The following is a 20,235-nucleotide window of genomic DNA, read 5'->3' as shown; positions in this document are numbered from 1 at the left end:
TGCCCACTGAATGTCATCTGGTACAGATAATCGACACAGCTGGATGTCTGAGGCTGGTCCAGCCCTGTATTGTAACTGGAGCCCCTCCCACTGATCCCATGCCCACCAGAGCCCTGGGCCTAGACCAAGGTTCTCTAGAGGCATGAATACGAGCATGCTAAGGAACCTGAGATGGAAAAACTGTAATTCCTAAATCAGAGCACAGCAGGTATGGACAGAACTCTGAACTCAGCACATTATCTAAAACCTGGGTCCTGAACCTCCAAGTCTTGTCATAAAGTAATACATGATCCTAATGATACTGGTATCTGGTGCTGCAGCACCTGTGTAATTGCACATTTTATTTATTTATTTATTTTTCTTTTTTTCTTTTTTTTCTTTTTAAATTTATTTTTATTAGATATTATTTACATTTCAGATTTTATCCCCTTATCCCCCTTCCCTCCACCACCCAGGAACCTCCTATCACAACCCCCCTCCTCATGCTTCTATGAAGATATGTCCCCACCTACCCCCCCACTCCCACCTCCCCACCCTCAAATCCCCCCCCCAGGTGTTCATCCTTCAAAACATTCCAAATGCCCTACTCTAAGCCCTACTTCTGTGACTTTTCTTTGTTTTTTTTTAAATATTTTATTTACATTTAAGATGCCATCCCCTTTCCACATTTCCCCTCCCTAGAACACCCCGTCCCATGCCCCCCCTTTCCTTTTTGCTTTTATACGATTTTTTAAAAATGTTAATCAAAAGATTTATAAGTTTGGTAATGCTCAATCAGAAGCATAACCCAATACCCAACCTAGATATAAAAACTATCTTTGACTGGTGGGGACATGTGAACATCTGCCTCCATGCCCCCCCCTCTCTTTCTCTCTCTCATCACCTAGCTTCTCCTCTCCTTCATCTTCTCTCCTTGTTCTATCTCTTCCTCTCAGTACTCTTTCCCACTTAGCTCCTCCTACATATCATAATTGCACATTTTAGTTCGTTGTTGTCAGTAGAGTTTAAATATAATGTCCAGAACATACTTTCATGAACAGAAAGGACAAACAGCAAATTTATTAACTTGGTAGGAAAGACTGAAGAGACAGCCCAACCAAAGGCTCTTATTGATATGATGCTCCCATTCTGGGATAGGGAAAGAAGCGATGGGCTGATTTGAGGTGCGGCTACTGGAACAACTTTCTTATTTAATATTTAGTGCTAGAATATTAGCATCATCCATAATCTTGAAGGTGTACTTTCCTTTGGTTTCTATATATTGATGGAAAAATAAAGAGCAAGGAAAGCAAGGTAAAAAAGCAAAGCGGGTGGAAGTTTGCTGAGGCTCAGTGGAAACGGTAAGGGTCAGGTCAGGGACTGGACTGTGGTCTAGAAGCCTCTAGGAACATAGGTTATGGCCTTTGACTGCGCACCTCATGTAGCGATGGTAGTGGTATGTCTAATTGCTTTAGGAAGGTTGGTAGGCCAGGAACCCCCTGATGTATGGTACCTTTGTTGGTAAACTTCGTGTAGATGTCCCAGCAGAGTTTCATTCTCAGCTGCTACAAATTAGAGAAAGTAGCATGTGAGAAAACAAACATATGAGTAGCAAGAAGAGAAAACTCTGTCTTTTAGAATACCTGAGGACTGAGCTATACCACTCCTGGGCATATACCCAGAAGATGCTCCAACATATAACAAGAACATATGCTCCTCTATGTTCATAGCAGCCTTATTTATAATAGCCAGAAGCTGGAAAGAACCCAGATGTCTTTCAACAGAGGAATGGATACAGAAAATGTGGTACATTAACACAATGGAGTATTACTCAGCTATTAAAAATAATGAATTCATGAAATTCTTAGGCAAATGGATGGAACTAGAAAATATTATCCTGAGTGAGGTAATCTAACAACAAAAGAATAGTATGCATTCACTGAGAAGTGGATATTAGCCCAAAAGCTTGCAATACCCAAGATACAACTCACAGACCACATGAAGCTCATGAAGAAGGAAGACCAAGTGTGGGCGATTCAGTCCTTCTTAGAAGGAATAACAAAATACTCATGAGAGCAAATAGAAAGACAAACTGTGGGACAGAAATTGAAGGAGGGGCTGTCCAAGACTGCTCCACCTGGGTATCTATCCCATGTGCAGTCACCAAAGGCAGACACTGATGTGGATGTCAGGAAGTGCATGCTGACAGGAGCCTGATACAGCTGTCTGTCTTCTTAGAGGTCTACCAGAGCTTGACATATACAGAGGCAGATGCTCACAGCTAACCATTGAGCTGATCATGGGGTTCCCAATGGAGGGGTTAGAGAGAAGACTGAAGGAGCTGAAGGGGTTTGTGGCCCTTTGGGAATAGCAACAATACCAACCAACCAGAGCCCCCAGGGTCTAAACCACCAGCCTGGTAGCACATAGGGAGGGATCCATGGCTCCAGCTGTATATGTAGGGGAGGATGGCTTTGTTGGGCATAGGTGGGAGAGGAGGTCCTTGGTCCCATGAAGGCTAGATGCTGTGTGTGGGGGAATTCGAGGACGGGGAGGTGGGAGTGGGGGTGGGTGGGGGCACATCCTCATAGACGCAGGAGGAGGGGATGGGATGGGGGTTTCTGGGTGGGAGGGGAAATGGGGAAAGGGGATGATAACATCTGAAATGTAAATAAAATATCCAATAAAAAAAGAGAAAAAGGAATACTCCATGTACGAAGTATGGAAAGGAAGTAATGATAAGTACAACTTTTTCTTGTTTAGGGAGTAGATGATATTTATAGTGTTGAGTTCTTGTGTGTGCTGTGTGTGTGTGTTTGTGTGTGTGTGCGTGTATGTTTTTGTGTGTACATGTGTGTGGGAGGACAGAATACAACCTTAGCTGTTGTTCCTCTGTGCCATCTACCTCGCTTTAGAGGCAGAGTCTCTTATTTTCTTGACACTCACCATGTATGCCATTCTGGTTGGCCAATGACCCTCAGTAATCTACCCGTCTCTGCCTCTGCAGCTGGGCATTACAAGCACTGGCTAGTAAGTCTGCACTGTTTTTGTTGTTGTTGTTTGTTTGTTTGTTTTTTGTTTTTCTTTTTGAGTTCTCGGAGTTAGAAGTGAGATTCTCACCCACACAGGGCAAGCACTGCACTGACTGAGTTACTTCCCTAGCCCTATGGGTTTATAGGCACATGAGTTCTATTTCTGAAGTTCTCAGCACTCTGATTAATTCAGTCTTCTGATTCCTGGGACAGATGGCAAAGTACGGTGACATTGCAAATGTTGCCTGCCATCCCTGCCTCTCCTAATTTAAATGAGAACTTCCTGTTGCTCAGTCAGGCATACCTGCTTCTTTCTTTAAAGCCTCCATGTCTTGAAAATAGCCTGTCAGGTCCCATCTGCTTCGTGAAGTTTCCAGTCTCCAGAGAGTAGGATCTCCACTCTAAATTCCCATCAGATGCTAGAGACCCAGAAGGGAATAACCCTTCCAATCTGCCTGAAATTGCTTTTGTGATATCAAGGCCTGACTTGGGGAACCACAGTATACTGTACTCAGATAAAAATGAGATTTGTAAGCACATTGCCTTCTTTCTTATCTAGGCAGCTTGCAAAATATCTTTTGCCTTCGTAGGAAGAGTTGTGAAGGCTTTACATTTGTAATCATTAATAAGCAGAATCCTGCCAAACACAAGCATTGTTTTCTTATATCAGACAGGTGTGAGAAAAGCCCAAGAATAGACAAAAGGCTTTTCACTAGTGAAAAATGGAAGTTAGACTTCCATGTCACTTCCAAAGAGAAGTAGACTACAGCAGGTGCAATTAATTGCCATTACATTTACTGGAACCTTGAAAACAATTAGCCAGTGTCCTGGATGATATGACAGATTCATTAATCATTTAATACATTCCCACAAATTGATTTATCAATCAAATAGCTACCTCTGGTTGAATAACTCATGGCTGTGTTCATGACTCTATTCCTAACACTCATCTGTTTTAGAAGGAAAAGAAGCTTAACTTTATTTAGTCCCCTCCATTTTAGTATTTAAATAGAACTGTGTTCAGGTCTCTTATCCATTCCACAGGGGAGAAAATTATAGTGATAGAAAGATCACACCTAGGGAAATGTCTAAAATACAGTACACCTGAGTGTTAGGAATAGCTAACCCTGTCCAAGTTAATTTTAAAGTTTCTAGATAAGCAATAAACTCTGACAATCAAGGGACATTTCTCCCATGGTAACTTCTAACAAGCAAGCAGAAAATAATCTCTTGAGTTCACGTATCAATAGGGTGCTTGTTCTTTTTTGTTTAACATGGTTTTGATTTTGAAGTTTTGATTGTATTCAGAATAAAATCTTGCCTCTTTTATTTATATTGTCACTCACGCAATGACCTAGAGTGAAACATGCAGGCATGTGCTCACATGCGTGTATGTCTCTCTCTGTGTGTAACTGTGTGTGTGTCTGTGTAGGTCTGAGGACAGCTTTGTCTGTGGTTCTTCAGGAGCTACCTTCTCTGGCTAGTAAGCCTCAGGGATCTTTTCATCTCTATCCAGGAATGGGATTCCAAATGCAGGCCACCAGGCATGGCTTTGTTGCAGGTAGACTTTGGAGAACAACTTCAGGTCGTTATGCCTGCAGTATGGGGTTTACTAACTCAGCTTTCCCCCGTGCCATGCATAGAGTTATGTATGATCCTTCATGTATGAGGGCTCTGAAACTTCTTTATTGTCTCAGTTCTCTGGATATGTTTCTATTCTGTAATACTGCCACCATAGTATTCCTGATCTGAAGCAATAGGCCGTACTTTCTTCCATTATTTGGTTTGGAACTGATAGATTATAGATTCTACTTCTGTCTCTGCTTGAAAGCTTTTCTACACTGTTAACTCCTCATGGTCTTTCTTGCATCTGAAAATCTAAGTCCTTCTCTTGTGTATGTTCAGCTGTACATACCACACTCTACGGCAGTTCAGGTCAAAGAGAAGTAATTCCAGGCTTTCAAAGGAAAGAAACATGTACCAGCAGTTTATTGTGGTGATAAAATGAAAAAAAAAATGTGTATTTGAATGTTTTCATGTCTATTTGATAACTGTATTCAGGCACAAAGAATTTAGGGTTAGCAGGTCTCAGTTCCTCACTGGTGTGGTATGGATTATTGTGAACTCATGCTGTCTGATCACTTTGAAGATGATCAAGTAATATAAACTGCTTCCTTGTAATGCATGATATACAGGGGACATTCCAAAATACACAGTGATTATTATTTTAACCTCTCATTCTGTCATTCAACACAGTTCTTTTTTTGCTCCCTATATTCGTTCTATTTCCTTATATGAGACAAAGGAGACTATGTTAAATAAAAGAGACAGCAAAAATGTCCTCTACGTTCTAAGCCTTTGTGTTCATCTATGTACCATGAAATCTGATTTTCCTTCTATTATGCAATGCTATTCTGCTTAATAAATAGGACATTTAAAAATAAATATCAGAAAGAAAAATATTACTTAATACATTTAGTGTATTTTATTTTATTTCAAGTTTTAGTTGAGTACTTCTGATGTCTCAGGCAAATAGCACAGGGAAGTCATTTTGCTATTTTAGCTCCCACTAATTCCTTTCTTCTCTATAACACTTTCTATATATTGAGACTCCTTTTTTCTACTTCCCACTAACCCTTATTCTTGGGTTCATCTCTCTGAGTTTGCATCCTTTTTGAACTTGTCACATTATGTAGCTTCCTTAGTTTTCTTTGTCTAGATGTCTTATTACTCCCCTTTCCCCTTTGACACTCCACAGGGCAATGACATTGTTATGGACTCAGATTTCAGTCAGGATAGAAGATTGTTCTATAAGCTGTCTTTCAACTTATAGCAAAGTTGTTAAGATATTAGCAACCTTGGATTTGACGTAGAACTGTAGAACTCTAGCTAAGAATCCACCCAAGCTTCAGTTTTCTATCTCTAAAGTTGGGCTAATAATATTACCAATCAGGTGTACAATTCAAGGCCTGGGCTATATATGCCCTCAGATAACTATGAATGTAGCACAAAATAAATCCAAGGCAGGACTCATTCCCAGGAGGAGAGAGAGAGCGAGAGCGAGAGCGAGAGCGAGAGAGCGAGAGAGCGAGAGAGAGAGAGAGAGAGAGAGAGAGAGAGAGAGAGAGAGAGAGAGATATGTTGGGTGGTTATGGAAGTGGGGAAGACCTGGCCAGTTGTGGAAGGGAAAAATATATTCTATGAAAAATTTTAAATGAGACAAAAATAATTTTTGTGTTTTTTCTACATTGCATTGAATAAGTATATACTTCAGATTTTTCCTGAGATATTTTTGATAAATTTTGCTCTTAGTGATGTCCCATGTGTATATTTTTGAGTGATAGCTTATCTACTTACAGTGGTATTAGAGCTGTGCTGTTGGCCTGTCACTCTTCAGTTGAAGAAACTGACTCTCCCCTTTCTCCACACTTGTCAGAGGTGCTGGTGAAGCTGGTGAAACCTTCTGGGATCTGCCCCTTCTCTGTGGCACCACAGATTAAAGTACAGTTGGATATAAGGGCTGATATAGTTGTTAAAGAATTGTAGGAAAACCAGTAAGTATTTGGATTAAGAAACCCAACAAAATAGAAAATATCTACTATACAAACTCATTATAAGTTGACGGCTTCTAAAGTTGTCCAAGGTAGAGATGGAAGCTACATGTCCACCTGTACTTGGCTCACAGATGATGATTGTTTCAGAGGTCTGTGAGACATAGTCTCATAGAATAACTTGCTCCTTATTTTAGCTAGTTTGTCTTTGGAGGATGTGACTTATCTGATTTTAAAGATTCCCACAGGAAAGTCAGTCAGAGTCAGTCTCGAAGGATCATTGGGTATTTCCAGATTGCTGGTTTTTGTTGTTTGGGGATAATACATTTAAGAAAGGTTTATGACCTTCCTGACAGATAGAACTGGGGAAAAGAAATCTCAATTTAAATAAACCCAGCAGAACAATGCAAACAGGCAGTAAGGTTCTTTTCCTGCCTGCAACATTTGCTCTCTGGTGTGTGAGCTCAAGATGACTTCTAAGCCCCCTGAGCTTATTTCCAATTCAATTTCAAATGCCAGTGTTACAGAATAGAGTAGTGGGGCAAACTTAACTCCAAGAAGACACACATTTTACAAGGAATATTTAGTTTAGAAACCTGGCCACACAGCATTGAAGTGGTTTTCCTATCATCTCAGGGCCACTTAACATTTTTTAATCACTAAAGAAAGTTGGTCTTTGGGCACAGAGACAAGATGACTGATGTAAGGGCATTTGTGTACCAGTTTAGATTTAGAAATCTTGCACCTCACAATCCCCAGGAAGCTAACAAGCAACTGCTGAGTCAAGGAGAAAAGGGTAAACGTAGCACTGAGCCAAGGGAATGGGAAGTATGATTAATATGAAGGATAGAGATGAGCTTCATAAAACCATGCCTCCCTCCCTTTCGCCTCCATGCGTCTGTGGCTACACATTGCCTTATTTTGATTCTTTCCGAAAATCCTATAATGTACACAAAGAAGTGCCATTGTGAAAGAAAAGAAAGAAGAGTTTGGGGAAGAATTCTTTTGGCTGTTCAAGCTTGTAAGATATGAGACCCAAGAAGGTAATTCCCATTGCTTGGCAGTCATTCAGGTCATTGCCAATCTTTCTGTGTCTATCTTTATACTTTGTCAGTGCACGCATGCCACAAGAAAAAAGTTGAACTTTTGTATCAATGAGATTTATGAGGTTGGGGATTTCATGAAATTCAGAATATATTTATCTCTATGGAAAATAAAAATCAAATATTCAAAAAGAATCATGATGCATTTCTGGATGATTCCCATGTCTAAATTCTGTTCTTTGTCATTTCATCATGTATATTGATATACAGACAAGTGTGTATATGTAGCAGTACTCAAATGTATAGTTTCTGCCTGTTAAATATTGCCCAATTCAAAACTCTTTTCTGAGGAAGACTTTTTTTTAAACAAAACAAATTGTGTTCTCTCTCTCTCTCTCCCTCCCCCTCCTCTTCCCTCCTTCCCTCCTTCCCTCCTTCCCTCCTTCCCTCCTTCTCTCCTTCCCTCCCTCTCTTCCTTTCTTCCTTCCTTTTAAAGAATATATATATATATAAGTATATATATATATATATATATATATACTTATATATATATATACTGTAGATATCTTCAGTCACACCAGAAGAGGGCATAAGATCCCATTAGATGGTTGTGAGTCACCATGTTGTTGCTGAAAACTGAATTCAGGACCTTTGGAAGAGCAGTTAGTGCTTAAGAGCTGAGTCTGGGGAAAAATCTTTTAAACACACCAATGAGTTTAAGCTTTAGGCATGTCCAAGGTCTTTGAGCATTTATATATCTCTAGTGAGAGCCATAGGTCATCACAAATATCAAGCTGAAATTAAAAAGACAGGATAGAGGGAATCCTAGTTCCAAACTATGCTTAAAATATTTGACATCTGTATTAAGGCTACATAATAATTTCCAAAAATATAAGAACTATTTTTATGATAGAATTGGTAATGGTTTCAAAGCATGACTTTAAAAAAAAGAAAAAAGCAGTACACAATTTGTTTTGTCTCAGACAGTACAGTAACAGCAATGCAACTATAAGGGCCTAAATCCATATTCTAAGCATTATGTAAAATGGTTGGTGTCACAGTATAAACCTGTGATCCTAGCCCTTGGAAAACACAAATAAGATCGTTTCTTGGAATTCTGGCTATACTGTTTGTTTGAATGGGTAAGTATTATGTTGAATGAGAGTCCTGGTCTTAAAAAGTAAGGTGGATGACAATTTAGGAAGATATTTCTATCCCTGTCCACTCATAATTCAAAACTAATGACACAAAGGAGCAATACACATGAAAATATGAGTAGTTAGAAACTATTTTATTAGCTAGAAAAACTATATTGTTTCTGTCTATTGCCATGCCCTTATTTTTTTTCCCTCAATTCTAAGAAACTGTGATTCAGCCAGCATCATAGATGACCGATTACAGGAAGTAAGTCTACTCTTGTTAATTGGTGATTTTTCCATTTATTTGGTTTGTATAATATTGTGATACTTCATTTAAAAATTATATCAAAGTATTTTTAAACAAAGAGGAAAAATCATATGTAGGTATGTATATATGTATGTATGTATCAATATGAACAAAAGCTTTTGAATTTGGTTTTAAAACTGCTACACAGAAGGGATTTTATGCTTAATACTATAATTCTAGACAAAAGTTCCTGGCTTTGAAGGTTATAATGAAGACCCCCATACTCGGGAGACCCTTCCTCAAGTCTCAAGAAATCAAGACCACCCAAAGATCACAAGAAACCATACCTGGATGCACTCAGCAGAGGCTTTATTAGGGAAATTGGCCGGTGGTCAAACCACAAGCTCTCTCTCTGAAGAGCAAGGTTTGGCCTTGAGTGGCGAGGCTAAGGGGTCTTTTATAGCATGGGGTGGGGAAAGGAAGGCATTTTCGTGCAGTTACACGTGAATGGTTGCATTTTTGCGCGGTTACACATGATTGGTTGTTTTAAATTTTTTGAACATAGCACTGGGAAGACCAAGGGAGGGAGGGGTAACCAAGAACTGTGGAACATTTCAGAGGAATCTAGCCCAAATGACCTAGAGTCATGAGAAAATCACTCTACACATTCATTCTTCTCAAAAATGTGGTTTTACCATATCACTGTCCTCTATACCATCATTACAAAATATTTCTCACTTCCTCCAGTCACAGCCCCACCTAGATGGCTTGTATTTTTTATGGTCAGGAATGTGTCTTCCTGCTTTGGGGCCACCCCCACACCCACAGGTGGGCCTGCTGCCTGAGGCTTGAGGAATGTAATCCAGCAAGTGTCCTCTGATTCAGGGGCAATGTCCTTCACCTGGAATGTGTCCTGGGGTAGTGAAAATCTTACATTCAGTTCCGCTTTCTGGAACTTGCATTTTTCTGCCCAGGTCAAAGGGCAAAGAAAAAGTCTACATATTTCATAAAATGGTCTTTATAATTTTTCACTCTATAATAAGCTGCCAGGAGCCATCTGGGAGAGGCTAAAAACTAGCAGGTGATCTTCCTGAGATAGTTTCACCATGGACTGTAAAACTGCAGTGGATAAGGTCCTCTAGGCAAGGGCAAAGGGACTAAATTTTAGGAAAGATCCTTGCTGTGTATATGTATATGTATATGTATATGATGTATATGATGTATATGTTATTATCCAACCTTTGGGACTTTTTTCTGCAGATCAACAAAGATGTACTGTCTTGTAGTGATTTTATGCAGACAAATAGATAATGTCTTAATTCTTAATGATGATCCTTTAAGAATTCCTAAAATTATACTAGTAATTATTAAGTCCTTTATAATAAGACTGCTATTAATGTCCTCTCTGACAAAAACTGCCATGAGGACTCTACCACTCTTTAAGTGTCACCAGTTAACTGTTTCTGAGATAGAAAGTAGGCATCTACAACTTGGAACACATTCCAAGAGGTTGTAAACAATTAACCAAAGGTCATAAAAGGGAACTAACGATTTATTGTAGGTGCAAGGACAGGAGACAAAATAGTGACTGGGTTTATCTATTCAAAAGTTTAATGATAATGTAATCACAAAGCTATGGTTTTTAACTTTCCATAAACATGTGGAGCCAGTGAAAGAAAGTTAATGTTTAACTAGATAACTAACAAGTCTTAATGAAAACCTGTAAGCATTCTCTGTTGGAAACTTCTTATTCAGTTTATGATTTGAATTTATGTGTGAACTCATGGTGAACTTTTTATCTGTGATCATGTATTTTGAAAGACATATAAGTGCTGAAGACAAAGAGACCAGAGGGAGAATGTTTGTGTAGAGTGAAAAATCATAAAGGCCATTTTATGAAATATGTGTAGATTTCTTTGCCCTTAGACCTGGGCAGAAAAGTGCAGATTCCAGAACGAGGAACTGAAAATAAGATTTCAGGCCTTCATACCCCAGGACACTTGCTGGATGAATTATATTCCTCAAGCCTCAAGCAGTAGGCCCACCTATGGGTGGGAGAGGCCCAAGGCAGGAAGACACATTCCTGACCATAAAAAATACAAGCTATCTAGGTGGGGCTGTGACTGGAGGAAGTGAGAAATATTTTGTAATGACGGTATAGGGGACAGTGACATGGTAAGACCACATTTTTGAGAAAAATGATTGTACTGAGTAATTTCCATGGCTATTAACCTTTCAGGGTGGGTTTCTCTGGAATGTTTCGCTATTCTTATGTTATGTATCCTTGGCAACCCCTCACCCCTTCCCACTACCCTGGTTTGTGGTTTTTCCTTTTAAAACCTTCCTCAGACTGGGTGACGGAGGTCGGACCCTACTCCTGCGAGAGTACATGGTCAGACCGCTGGCTGCCAGCTCTTTTCCCTTATAAACCTCTGCTGATTGCATCCAGGTATGGTTTCTTGTGATCTTTGGGTGGTCGTGATTTCCTGAGATTTGAGGAAGGGTCTCCCGAGTATGGGGGTCTTCATTTGGAGGAGAGAATTTTTTGGGAGAAGAACTTAGACATGAAGATTAAAATGACTTTTCAAAATGTCCCTTTTTCTTCTTGTGACTTTCACTAGCAGAGTGGGAATTACACAAACTCCCAATCTGAGCAGTGGAGTTTCTGAGGAGATAAGAAGAAAGGCTACTTTACCTAATCCCCCATTGTGTTACAATGAGGTGCTAAATGCTAGAGAATGCAGTTTCTGACCTTAGAGGAATTGAAACAGGAAGGCCAGCTACCACTGCAAAATGACTTAGAGTAAAGATAGGCAAACATTTTAATATTAAAAAGCAACACTAATTTTTTTGCAAGACTAAATCTTGCTCAAGCAGACACTCTTTCAAGAAAGAACCAGAACTCCAGAGCTGGCTTCCAGCATTAAGTCCTGGGGTCACATTGTCAAATTTCTTTTTAGATATTTATGTCTGTATTCATAGATCTGAGTTGCTTTCATCCTTGGTTAAAGAAAGTTCTTTTTCCAGTGGTTACCAGTCAATAGAGAAATGAATAAGTGGTCGAAATGCTGAAAGAAAAGAGACTCTGTGCTCAGCCATAGGTGGTGTATCAATATTAATTCCTGTGCAAACAAGGCTTATCAAGCATCTTGGAAGTGGAAGTGAAAAGAACCTGAGAACAGGAAGATAGGGAGGAGAACCATGAATTGCTGTTTTCTGGACATGCCATGGCTATTGTACTCATGAACTCACAGCAACCATGGCTACCTGAACCAGGCCTGAACAAAAGCAAGCTGACACAAACTCTGGCATAGAAAGGGCTCTAGGGTGTAGCTCCATACCCATGAGCATTTGGCACTAACTAGATGCATTGAGTTATATAGTTAAAAATAAGTGATACGAAGTTGGAAGAATGCATGTTAGGGGAGGTATAAGGGGAGTTAAAGGTGTGAGATGAGAGGTAGATGTATTTTATTGTATATAATCCAGGAAATTCTCAAAAATAAAGAGAAAATTATAACAAGTTCAAGTGAATGTAAGCAATGTTAATTTTTAGGGAAGCATATTTTGAAATGTTCTTCCCACATCCTAATGAATTCCTATTAAGTTATTTAATGCTTAGGTTATTTTGTCTTGTGGCTTCCATTGAATTTATCTAATTAGGCTATCGTTATATCTAACTATGGTAATATTCATCTGTAGAACACTGATTAGATTGAAGAGTTTGAATACGCTAATGAGAATATTAAGAATGGGGTTTATCATAGACACCAAAATGTGGAATTACAAACCTATCAATGAGTCAACCTTACAAATACATACATCGTTTAGTATTTGTTATATGCAAAGAAATTAATTTTGCTTAGCTTGCACAATGGGTGAAGAAAAAAGCACATTTTCCGTTTGTTTATAATTTTTCCAAGGTTTCTGATATTTAAGATAAGAATTCTAAGCTTTAGCTTTGAGCAGCATTTTAAATGTTGAAAACATAGTGAGTGATCTTTCATCACTATATAAGGATGTTATGCAGGACTGGAAGTGACCCATTCACTATGAGTTTCCTCATGTCGTAAGCAATCTTCACAGAGGTAGTGGCCTATGAAAGAAATTACACAGAGAAAGGTTATCTGGGACTAAACCATATGCAGAAGTACTTTTACATCAAATATGTTGCGAAAGTCAATGACTGAAAATAAGCGGAGACAATTACACATTTACCAAAACCCACAGAATAAATTGATAAATACTTATTTTCCTGGTCTGCAAGAGATGGCATATGTTAAAAAAGATAGTTTTGAAATACAAAAAAATAACATATACTGTTGTTGTTATATAGCAGATAAAGAAACCAGGAGGCAGAGAAGAGTATCCTAGGCTCTTTAGGACAATATGCTGTGTGACCAAGTGGAATTGTAAATATGGGCTAAGAATTATTTACCTTGATTACCCTCCTATAGATCTTGTGAGGCACTGTAATAGTAGATAGAAGTGATATCCTCCCTTTCGTGTGTTTTTCAACAATATCATCTTGCACTTCCTATTTCCAGGATGAGATTTGGTTTCTAATCCCATGAACTACAAAGGTAGGTTACAGAAACTTTGACACTTAGATACCGAAGAATAAAATTTTGAGGATGCTTTCCCAACTCTAAACTAGCTTCTAGCTTATGAGATGCGTGTAGTAGCCTCATGTAAGCACTCTGATCACGGTCCAGCTGAGAGCTTCTGATCACGTAGCATTTTCCACTCTTCTTACCTGCCTTATCCAAATGATTCTATGTCATCTGACTGAGCTCTTTAACCCATACCCACATAGTTGAGATTTCCTAAACCACTAGAAAGATAGGGGTAGGATTTTAGTGTTGTGAACAGATACCGTGACCAAGACAACTCTTGTAAAGGACAACATTTAATCATCAAGGCAGGGAGCACAGCAGTGTTTAGGCAGACATGGTACTGGAGTAGCTGAGAGTTCTACATCTTCATCCAAAGGCAGACAGAAGATTAGCTTCTAGGCAGCCAAGAGGAGAGTCTCCAAGTCCACGCCCACAGTGACATACTTCCTCCAACAAGACCACACCTACTCCAACAAGGCCACACCTCCAAAGAGTGCCACTCCCTGGGCCAAGAATATTCAAACCACCACAATCAGGAACACTTAATAAATTGTCACCTTAAACTACTGAATTTTGAAATGGGCATATAATCTCCACTAAAACGATTGCCATCCTACTTTACAGACAGGGAAATAAAAACCAAAACCCAAACCCAAACCAAAACTAAAAACAAAATGGTTAATTTGTCCAAGGCACTATAGCCAGTAATAAAAATTTTGAACCTGGACACTAAGTAATTTAGCCTTCAACCTCCTTCCTATACTGTCTTGTGCACCCTCCTGCAGCACATTCTGTGTCATTCTTGGAAGACACAAACCTATGGACTGAATAAATGAGTATCATGACCTTCTGTGTTAAGTCTCCTGTCCTTAAATGCCGGCCCCCTCCTTTTTCTCTATTGACAATGGAATTTTGCCCTCAACTAAATTATTGGGGTTGGATAGGGAAATTAAAATGGCAAATCTGATACAGCATTGAAAAGTACATCACGTAAATTATGATCACATTAAGATGATTACAGCACAGAAATGATAATCCAAAGTCATAAGAAAAGGACCTTTTTTTTCCCCTAGAGAGCAAAGCAATTATCCTGCAAGACTGCAAGTTGGCTGTAAATCTAAGATGCACTGCCAGCCTACTTCTTATACAGGACTGGTGTTTTCTATGTCATTGTTGTGTTATTTAATGACACCAATTATTTAAAAATTAAGCACAGGCTATTTCATGGTGTGATGTTTTATATTCAAGTGGAGCTGATTTCAGCTTTTCTTCAGGGTACTGTAGCCTCTTGTGGCTTCCTTTCAAGCCTTTCATATTCTCCCAGAAGCTTTACTTAAAAAAAAATGTGAAAACTTTTAGTGGAAATTCCTGACATAAAAAATTAAAAAGGTCAATTTTATGATGAAGCGTAGTAGCTTCAAAATTCTAAATGGCACCCTAGACTTAAGAGGCTAATAGCTTTTTCATCACACAATTCCTTCAAGTACCCACACCGCAGACTCTCTTGAATAAAACTCAGGTTTCATCTTTCTCCTCTTCAAGATACCATAGGACTTCCTGAGATGAGTGCTGGAGCCACAAAGACGATAACTGAGGGAACTACAACTATGGCGGTATAGGTCCATCTGCCAGAGCTGTAGGTTTAATCAAGCCATTGATGGCTCATCCTCATCAAATAGAAGTTGCAAGTACAGAGTGCATGAGTGGTGACTCTGGCTTAGTAATTGTACCAATCACAGAGGTGGGGAATAAGTCTGGGCTGTACCAGTGTTTCAGATGCAGGAGTTTTCAGGATAGAACCTTGTGAAACCCAAAGTTCTTCCAAAAGCAAGTGCATCGGATAATACATCTTTTACTGATCTAATAAACAACAGAGACCTTACTGAATGCCTTACAGAGCAGTAAAATTCTGTTTATGGAAATAATATAGGTTAGGAAAATTAGCCTAAGTCCTCTTAATAATAATCGAAGGCCTTCTATCCTATGGTCTGAGGTCTGACATCCTGTGTATCTGTTTTTTTTTTTTTTTTTTTTTTTCTTTTTGAATTCATGAAAGCATTTTGCTACCCATGGATGACATTGTCATGATGTTTACCATCCTGAGAAGTTTTGGTAGGACAAAGGGGCATACATGTCTAAACTGTGAGTATGAAGAAGATGACAATGAGCTAAATTAGGAATTAAAACCTCAGCATCTAAATATTATTAGATTAGGAACCTATTGTGTAACTAACCAAGGATTAAACTAGAACATGTCATCTAATTAACTGAATTATGTTTCTTGACACATGAACTTTTTCTTTTTTCTTTTTTTTCTTTTCTTTTCTTTTTTTCTTTTTTTTTTTTTTTTTTGCTTCTTCTCTGTGATCTCCACATCGTATCCTATTACCATTTTGGCACATTTATTACATTATACTCTGATAAACCAGATCCTGTATTTTGGTCAGTTTAAGAGTTAGAGTTTTGCAGAAGCTCAAGTTGCATGTTTTGACTGTCAGATCTTAAGCACTTACACTGTGCTTTCATTTTAAAAAGTCTTTCCCAATTTAAACCAAACCATGGGAGAAAACCAATTCATATTATGATTTCTCATTCATAGTGGCCGTTGTTATTGGCTGCAGGTCATGAGCTGAGTCAGTATAGTGGACACCATGTGTAGTGTGCTCTGTTTACTGAAGCACATACTAAACAGCTTGTTTGAAATCCACACGCATAAGAAGGGACACAGTGATCAGAAAGCCTCTGTCCTTACACCTTCTAAGCAGGTCATCCGAGTAGCTTGAAGTCAATCTTTTCACCCTATAAAGCATTTGTTAGTTATTTTTTTCTTCAAAAAAACTGATCATCTTACTTTTGCTGTTCATGTATAAAGTCAAGCACATGAAATCATGAGCTGCTTGCCCTATGACTTTCAATAAGTCATTAATATGTCAAAGAGATTTCAGCGAGTAGATCTTACAGTAAAACCGGGGGTTGATACTTTGTCTTGCTGCTGGGAAAATTTCCCAGGGAGCCTGCTCTACAGCAATACCAATGGGAGGGAAGAGGAAAGCCTCTGATCTATCTTGAATACAAGAAATCCTTTTGCTTCCATCACTCATCCCAGACACCAGCCGACCCACTGGCTTTCGGACCATGGCCAACCTCGAGTGTACCTTCATTGCCCTCAGGCCAGATGGCATGCAGCATGGCCTGGTGGGCAGGATCATCAAATGATTCCAGCAGAAGGGGTTCTGCCTGGTGGGCATGAAGTTTCTTCGGGCTTCTCAAGAACACCTGAAGCAGCAGTACACTGACCTGAAAGACCGTCCTTTCTTCCCGGGGCTGGTGAAGTACATGAGCTCAGGGCCCGTGGTGGCCATGATGTGGGAGAGGCTCAATGTGGTGAAAACAGGCCGAGTGATGCTGGGAGAGAGGCACCATTCGTGGGGATTTCTGCATTCAGGTTGTCAGGAACATCATTGTGGCAGCAATTCAGTGGAGAGTGCTGAGAAAGAGGTCGGTCTACGGTTTAAGCCTGAAGAACTAACTGACCAACTATAAGTCTATGGGAACCCGGTGCCCATGACCGGGTGTCTGAGTAAATGTGGAGAATCCAGAGTCCTTTTCAGCACTATTGGTGAGTTCCTGGACACAGCTCTTCATCCCACTGACTGGATGGATCATCTTTTCTAAAACAATGAAGACTTTGGAACTGGGGGAAAAAAAGAAATCTTGAGGTACACGTAGAATCACAGAGTCTCAAGGTTCTTGGAGGTAGGTGTGGGAAAGAGAAAATTCACATTTATGTGTGATCCTCTTTCCACTTGATCCTCTCTGTTTGTTGACTCCTCCCATTTTAGTAGTTTGCTTTGTTACTTTTTCTTACAGGTCATTCTTAAATGAAATTTTTTTTTAATGGAATTAAATATTCTGTCATGTCACCAGGTTCCCCAGCATTATCCTGGTTTTGTGCTTTAGATCAGACATAGTCAGTTATTCTGTTTGGTTATTTATTCAGTCTCTTGTTCTTGGGATAGCGCCACCCTATTTTGTGAATGTACAGGACAATATTTCATCCTTAAGTGTTCTCAGAAGTCAAACCTGCACATAAGTTTCACAGGAAATACTTTCAAAGTAGGTGAAAGTGTAGCATTATTCTGAAATGTATTATATTGTCACAGTAGACAAGATTTGCAACAAAGAAAATTCTTGGTATGTTTAAAAAGCTTCGATTCCAGGGTTATCCACTTCTCTGACATGTCTGTTTGTCCTAAATCTTGTCATCTAAATTATTTTGTGGCACAAAGGTGAAGAGTCAGTTTTTAATCCTAAGTGAAGCACAGTATTATTCACACTAAAAATCAATTTTTCCCTCTTTTCTGAGTAGAAGGCACTAGTGGGGGTACATTTTGTCAATTTAGTCAAAATCAAATAGAGGCATTAAAAGAAACACCAAACAGTATTCCTATGCACCATTAAAATATTGCAATTCAACAAAGAAAGGGAATGAGCTTGAAAGATATATGACATTACATGTATACATATTGCATTATATTATATATTACTAATTGTGAAAATACTACTGGTGTGTAAAGAACAACAAACCAACTTTAACAGATGTATAACAAAAGAAGCAAAAACTTCTATTCACCTATATATTTATATATTTTTGGCTAAAATAAAATATAAAAATATTTATATTTTAAATATTCTGGCACACCTGGCTAGCTGTACAAATATAGCTTTTTCTCAGCCAGTAAATATTCATGTTAATTTCCTGGATAAAAAGATCAATTTTTTGCTATCAGAAATACAGCAGAAAGTGGCCAGATTAAAGTATGGCTCCTGCCTAGACATTTCTGGTACCAATAATAGCCATATGGCACCAGAATGTGGACAGGTCACTAGGGAGTCTTACTGTAATTGTGTCATGATGTGCTTATTGTTATGGATCCAAAAGCCTTTTCTGCCCCTCTACCTGTTTTGTTTGGGAGCAGCTGCTGGCTTCAAGATGTTGCCTGTTTCCAACAGAGGGACTAAAGAAAGAAGCACTTTCTAGGGAAGTCATGTTGCAAAGCAGGAACAGCAATAATAAGTCGATTCAATGGGAAAACATAAAGTGCATCAGGCATACATCTCCCTGTCAGCTGGTGCTAATTTACTGCTGTTAGTTCCAGTCAGTGAATAACACTGCCCGTGTTACTGATATGGAATTGAAAGGGATGGGACACATAGTTAATGATGGAAGAACACAACACTGCTTTATAGAGTGCTTGATTGCAATGGCTTTATTTCGGTGGCTACCTGAGTAAGCTTTAGCCACTCTTCATTCTCACCACACGTACCAGGACAGTGCTTTGTGGGTATTGTTGCACACATTGGTTCATTATGCATTGCCAAAAAAAAAAAAAAAAAAAAAAAAAAAAAAGCTCAGTAAAGGGTTACAGACACACATATCTAGTGGTTTAATTAAGTGCCATATATTAAGTATAAGGCAACCCATATAAGGCAGATACATACTTTTAACCAAATGCCTAAAATACCCGGAGGCATGGCATCAAGTAGCAGGATAGGGTTACATAAAAAGGAGATTAAATGAAATTGCTTTAAGGCACTGACTTTTATGACAATGCTAATTCTATAAATACTTTAAGTTAGAGATTTTAAAATAAAAGTTTGGAAATAGGTAGGGTTGACATGGATGCCGTATTTCTTTATTTCTATCAGCGGCTTCCTTTGAAACCTCCTATATGCTTTCCCTTAGTCCTTAGGAGAAGATGCATAATTAATGGAGATTGAGGGATAGGGTAAGTTATGCTCATGCCAGCATTCTGGATGGCAATAGCTTCTCATGGCCATTTTCTCTGCATGTCCTCACCCCAATTGCCAGACTGTTGTTTTTCAAACCACCTGCCTTTCCTTTTCTCTCCTCTTCACTTATTATCCCAGATAAGCCTGTATCCTTCAGTTCTCAACTGGGACTTCTTCTGCCTCCTTCCCACACCTCTGCCTCCTTCCCCAGTCCCTTATTTCCCATCTCCCTAGGGAGAGTTAAGTGTTGAGAGGTTGGGCTATATTTCAGCAACATGGTTTCCTTCGTCATCTTGAGATACTTGGTTAACTTTCTCTTACATTCTGGAGGGCAGAACACATGTTGTGCATGTAAAAAAAAAAAAAAAAAAAAAAAAAAAGACTGCTCCTTCTTTTAGTCTGGGCTCAAGCACTGAGCAGACCCTGGGTGGCGGCAGCTCTGCACCCAATCTCACAAAACCCAGAGGAAGTAGGCCTCCCAGGAGCTCAAACCCAGGCAGTATCTTAGGTAAGGAGACAGCAACACACGCCCCAAGCAGGGAGTAACTAGAACCCACTGGAACCCAGAAATTCACTCCTGGCTGGCCCAGAGCACTGGTTCCTTCTACTCTGCACTTAAGCACTGAGCAGATCTTGAGCCCCAGATCTAACCCCCGTACTAACACCCACCCCACAGAGTTCTGAAACAACCAAGATAATAGGAAAGACAGACTCCAGTCAGAGACAGTGAGTGCAGGTAGCACTAAGGAGATCCAGATGACAAAAGGCAATCGCAAGAACAAAAGCATCAGCAACCCAGGGTACTTGGCATCATTAGAACCTAGTACTCCCAAAC

At 39.3% G+C, this 20,235-nt stretch overlaps 1 protein-coding gene and 1 pseudogene across 3 annotated transcripts in view; one reads left to right on the top strand and one right to left on the bottom strand.

Moving 5' to 3' along the window:
• The window catches only part of Nkain2 (sodium/potassium transporting ATPase interacting 2), a 978,239-nt gene that overhangs the window by 115,314 nt on the left and 842,690 nt on the right, over positions 1–20,235 (bottom strand). The gene's annotated exons all lie outside the window — the stretch shown is intronic.
• On the top strand, positions 16,710–17,150 carry LOC143440538 (nucleoside diphosphate kinase B pseudogene; annotated as a pseudogene).

This window comes from Arvicanthis niloticus, chromosome 30 (assembly GCF_011762505.2).
Source record: "Arvicanthis niloticus isolate mArvNil1 chromosome 30, mArvNil1.pat.X, whole genome shotgun sequence".
Classification (NCBI taxonomy): domain Eukaryota; kingdom Metazoa; phylum Chordata; class Mammalia; order Rodentia; family Muridae; genus Arvicanthis; species Arvicanthis niloticus.
This window is presented reverse-complemented; position numbering and strand designations above follow the sequence as displayed.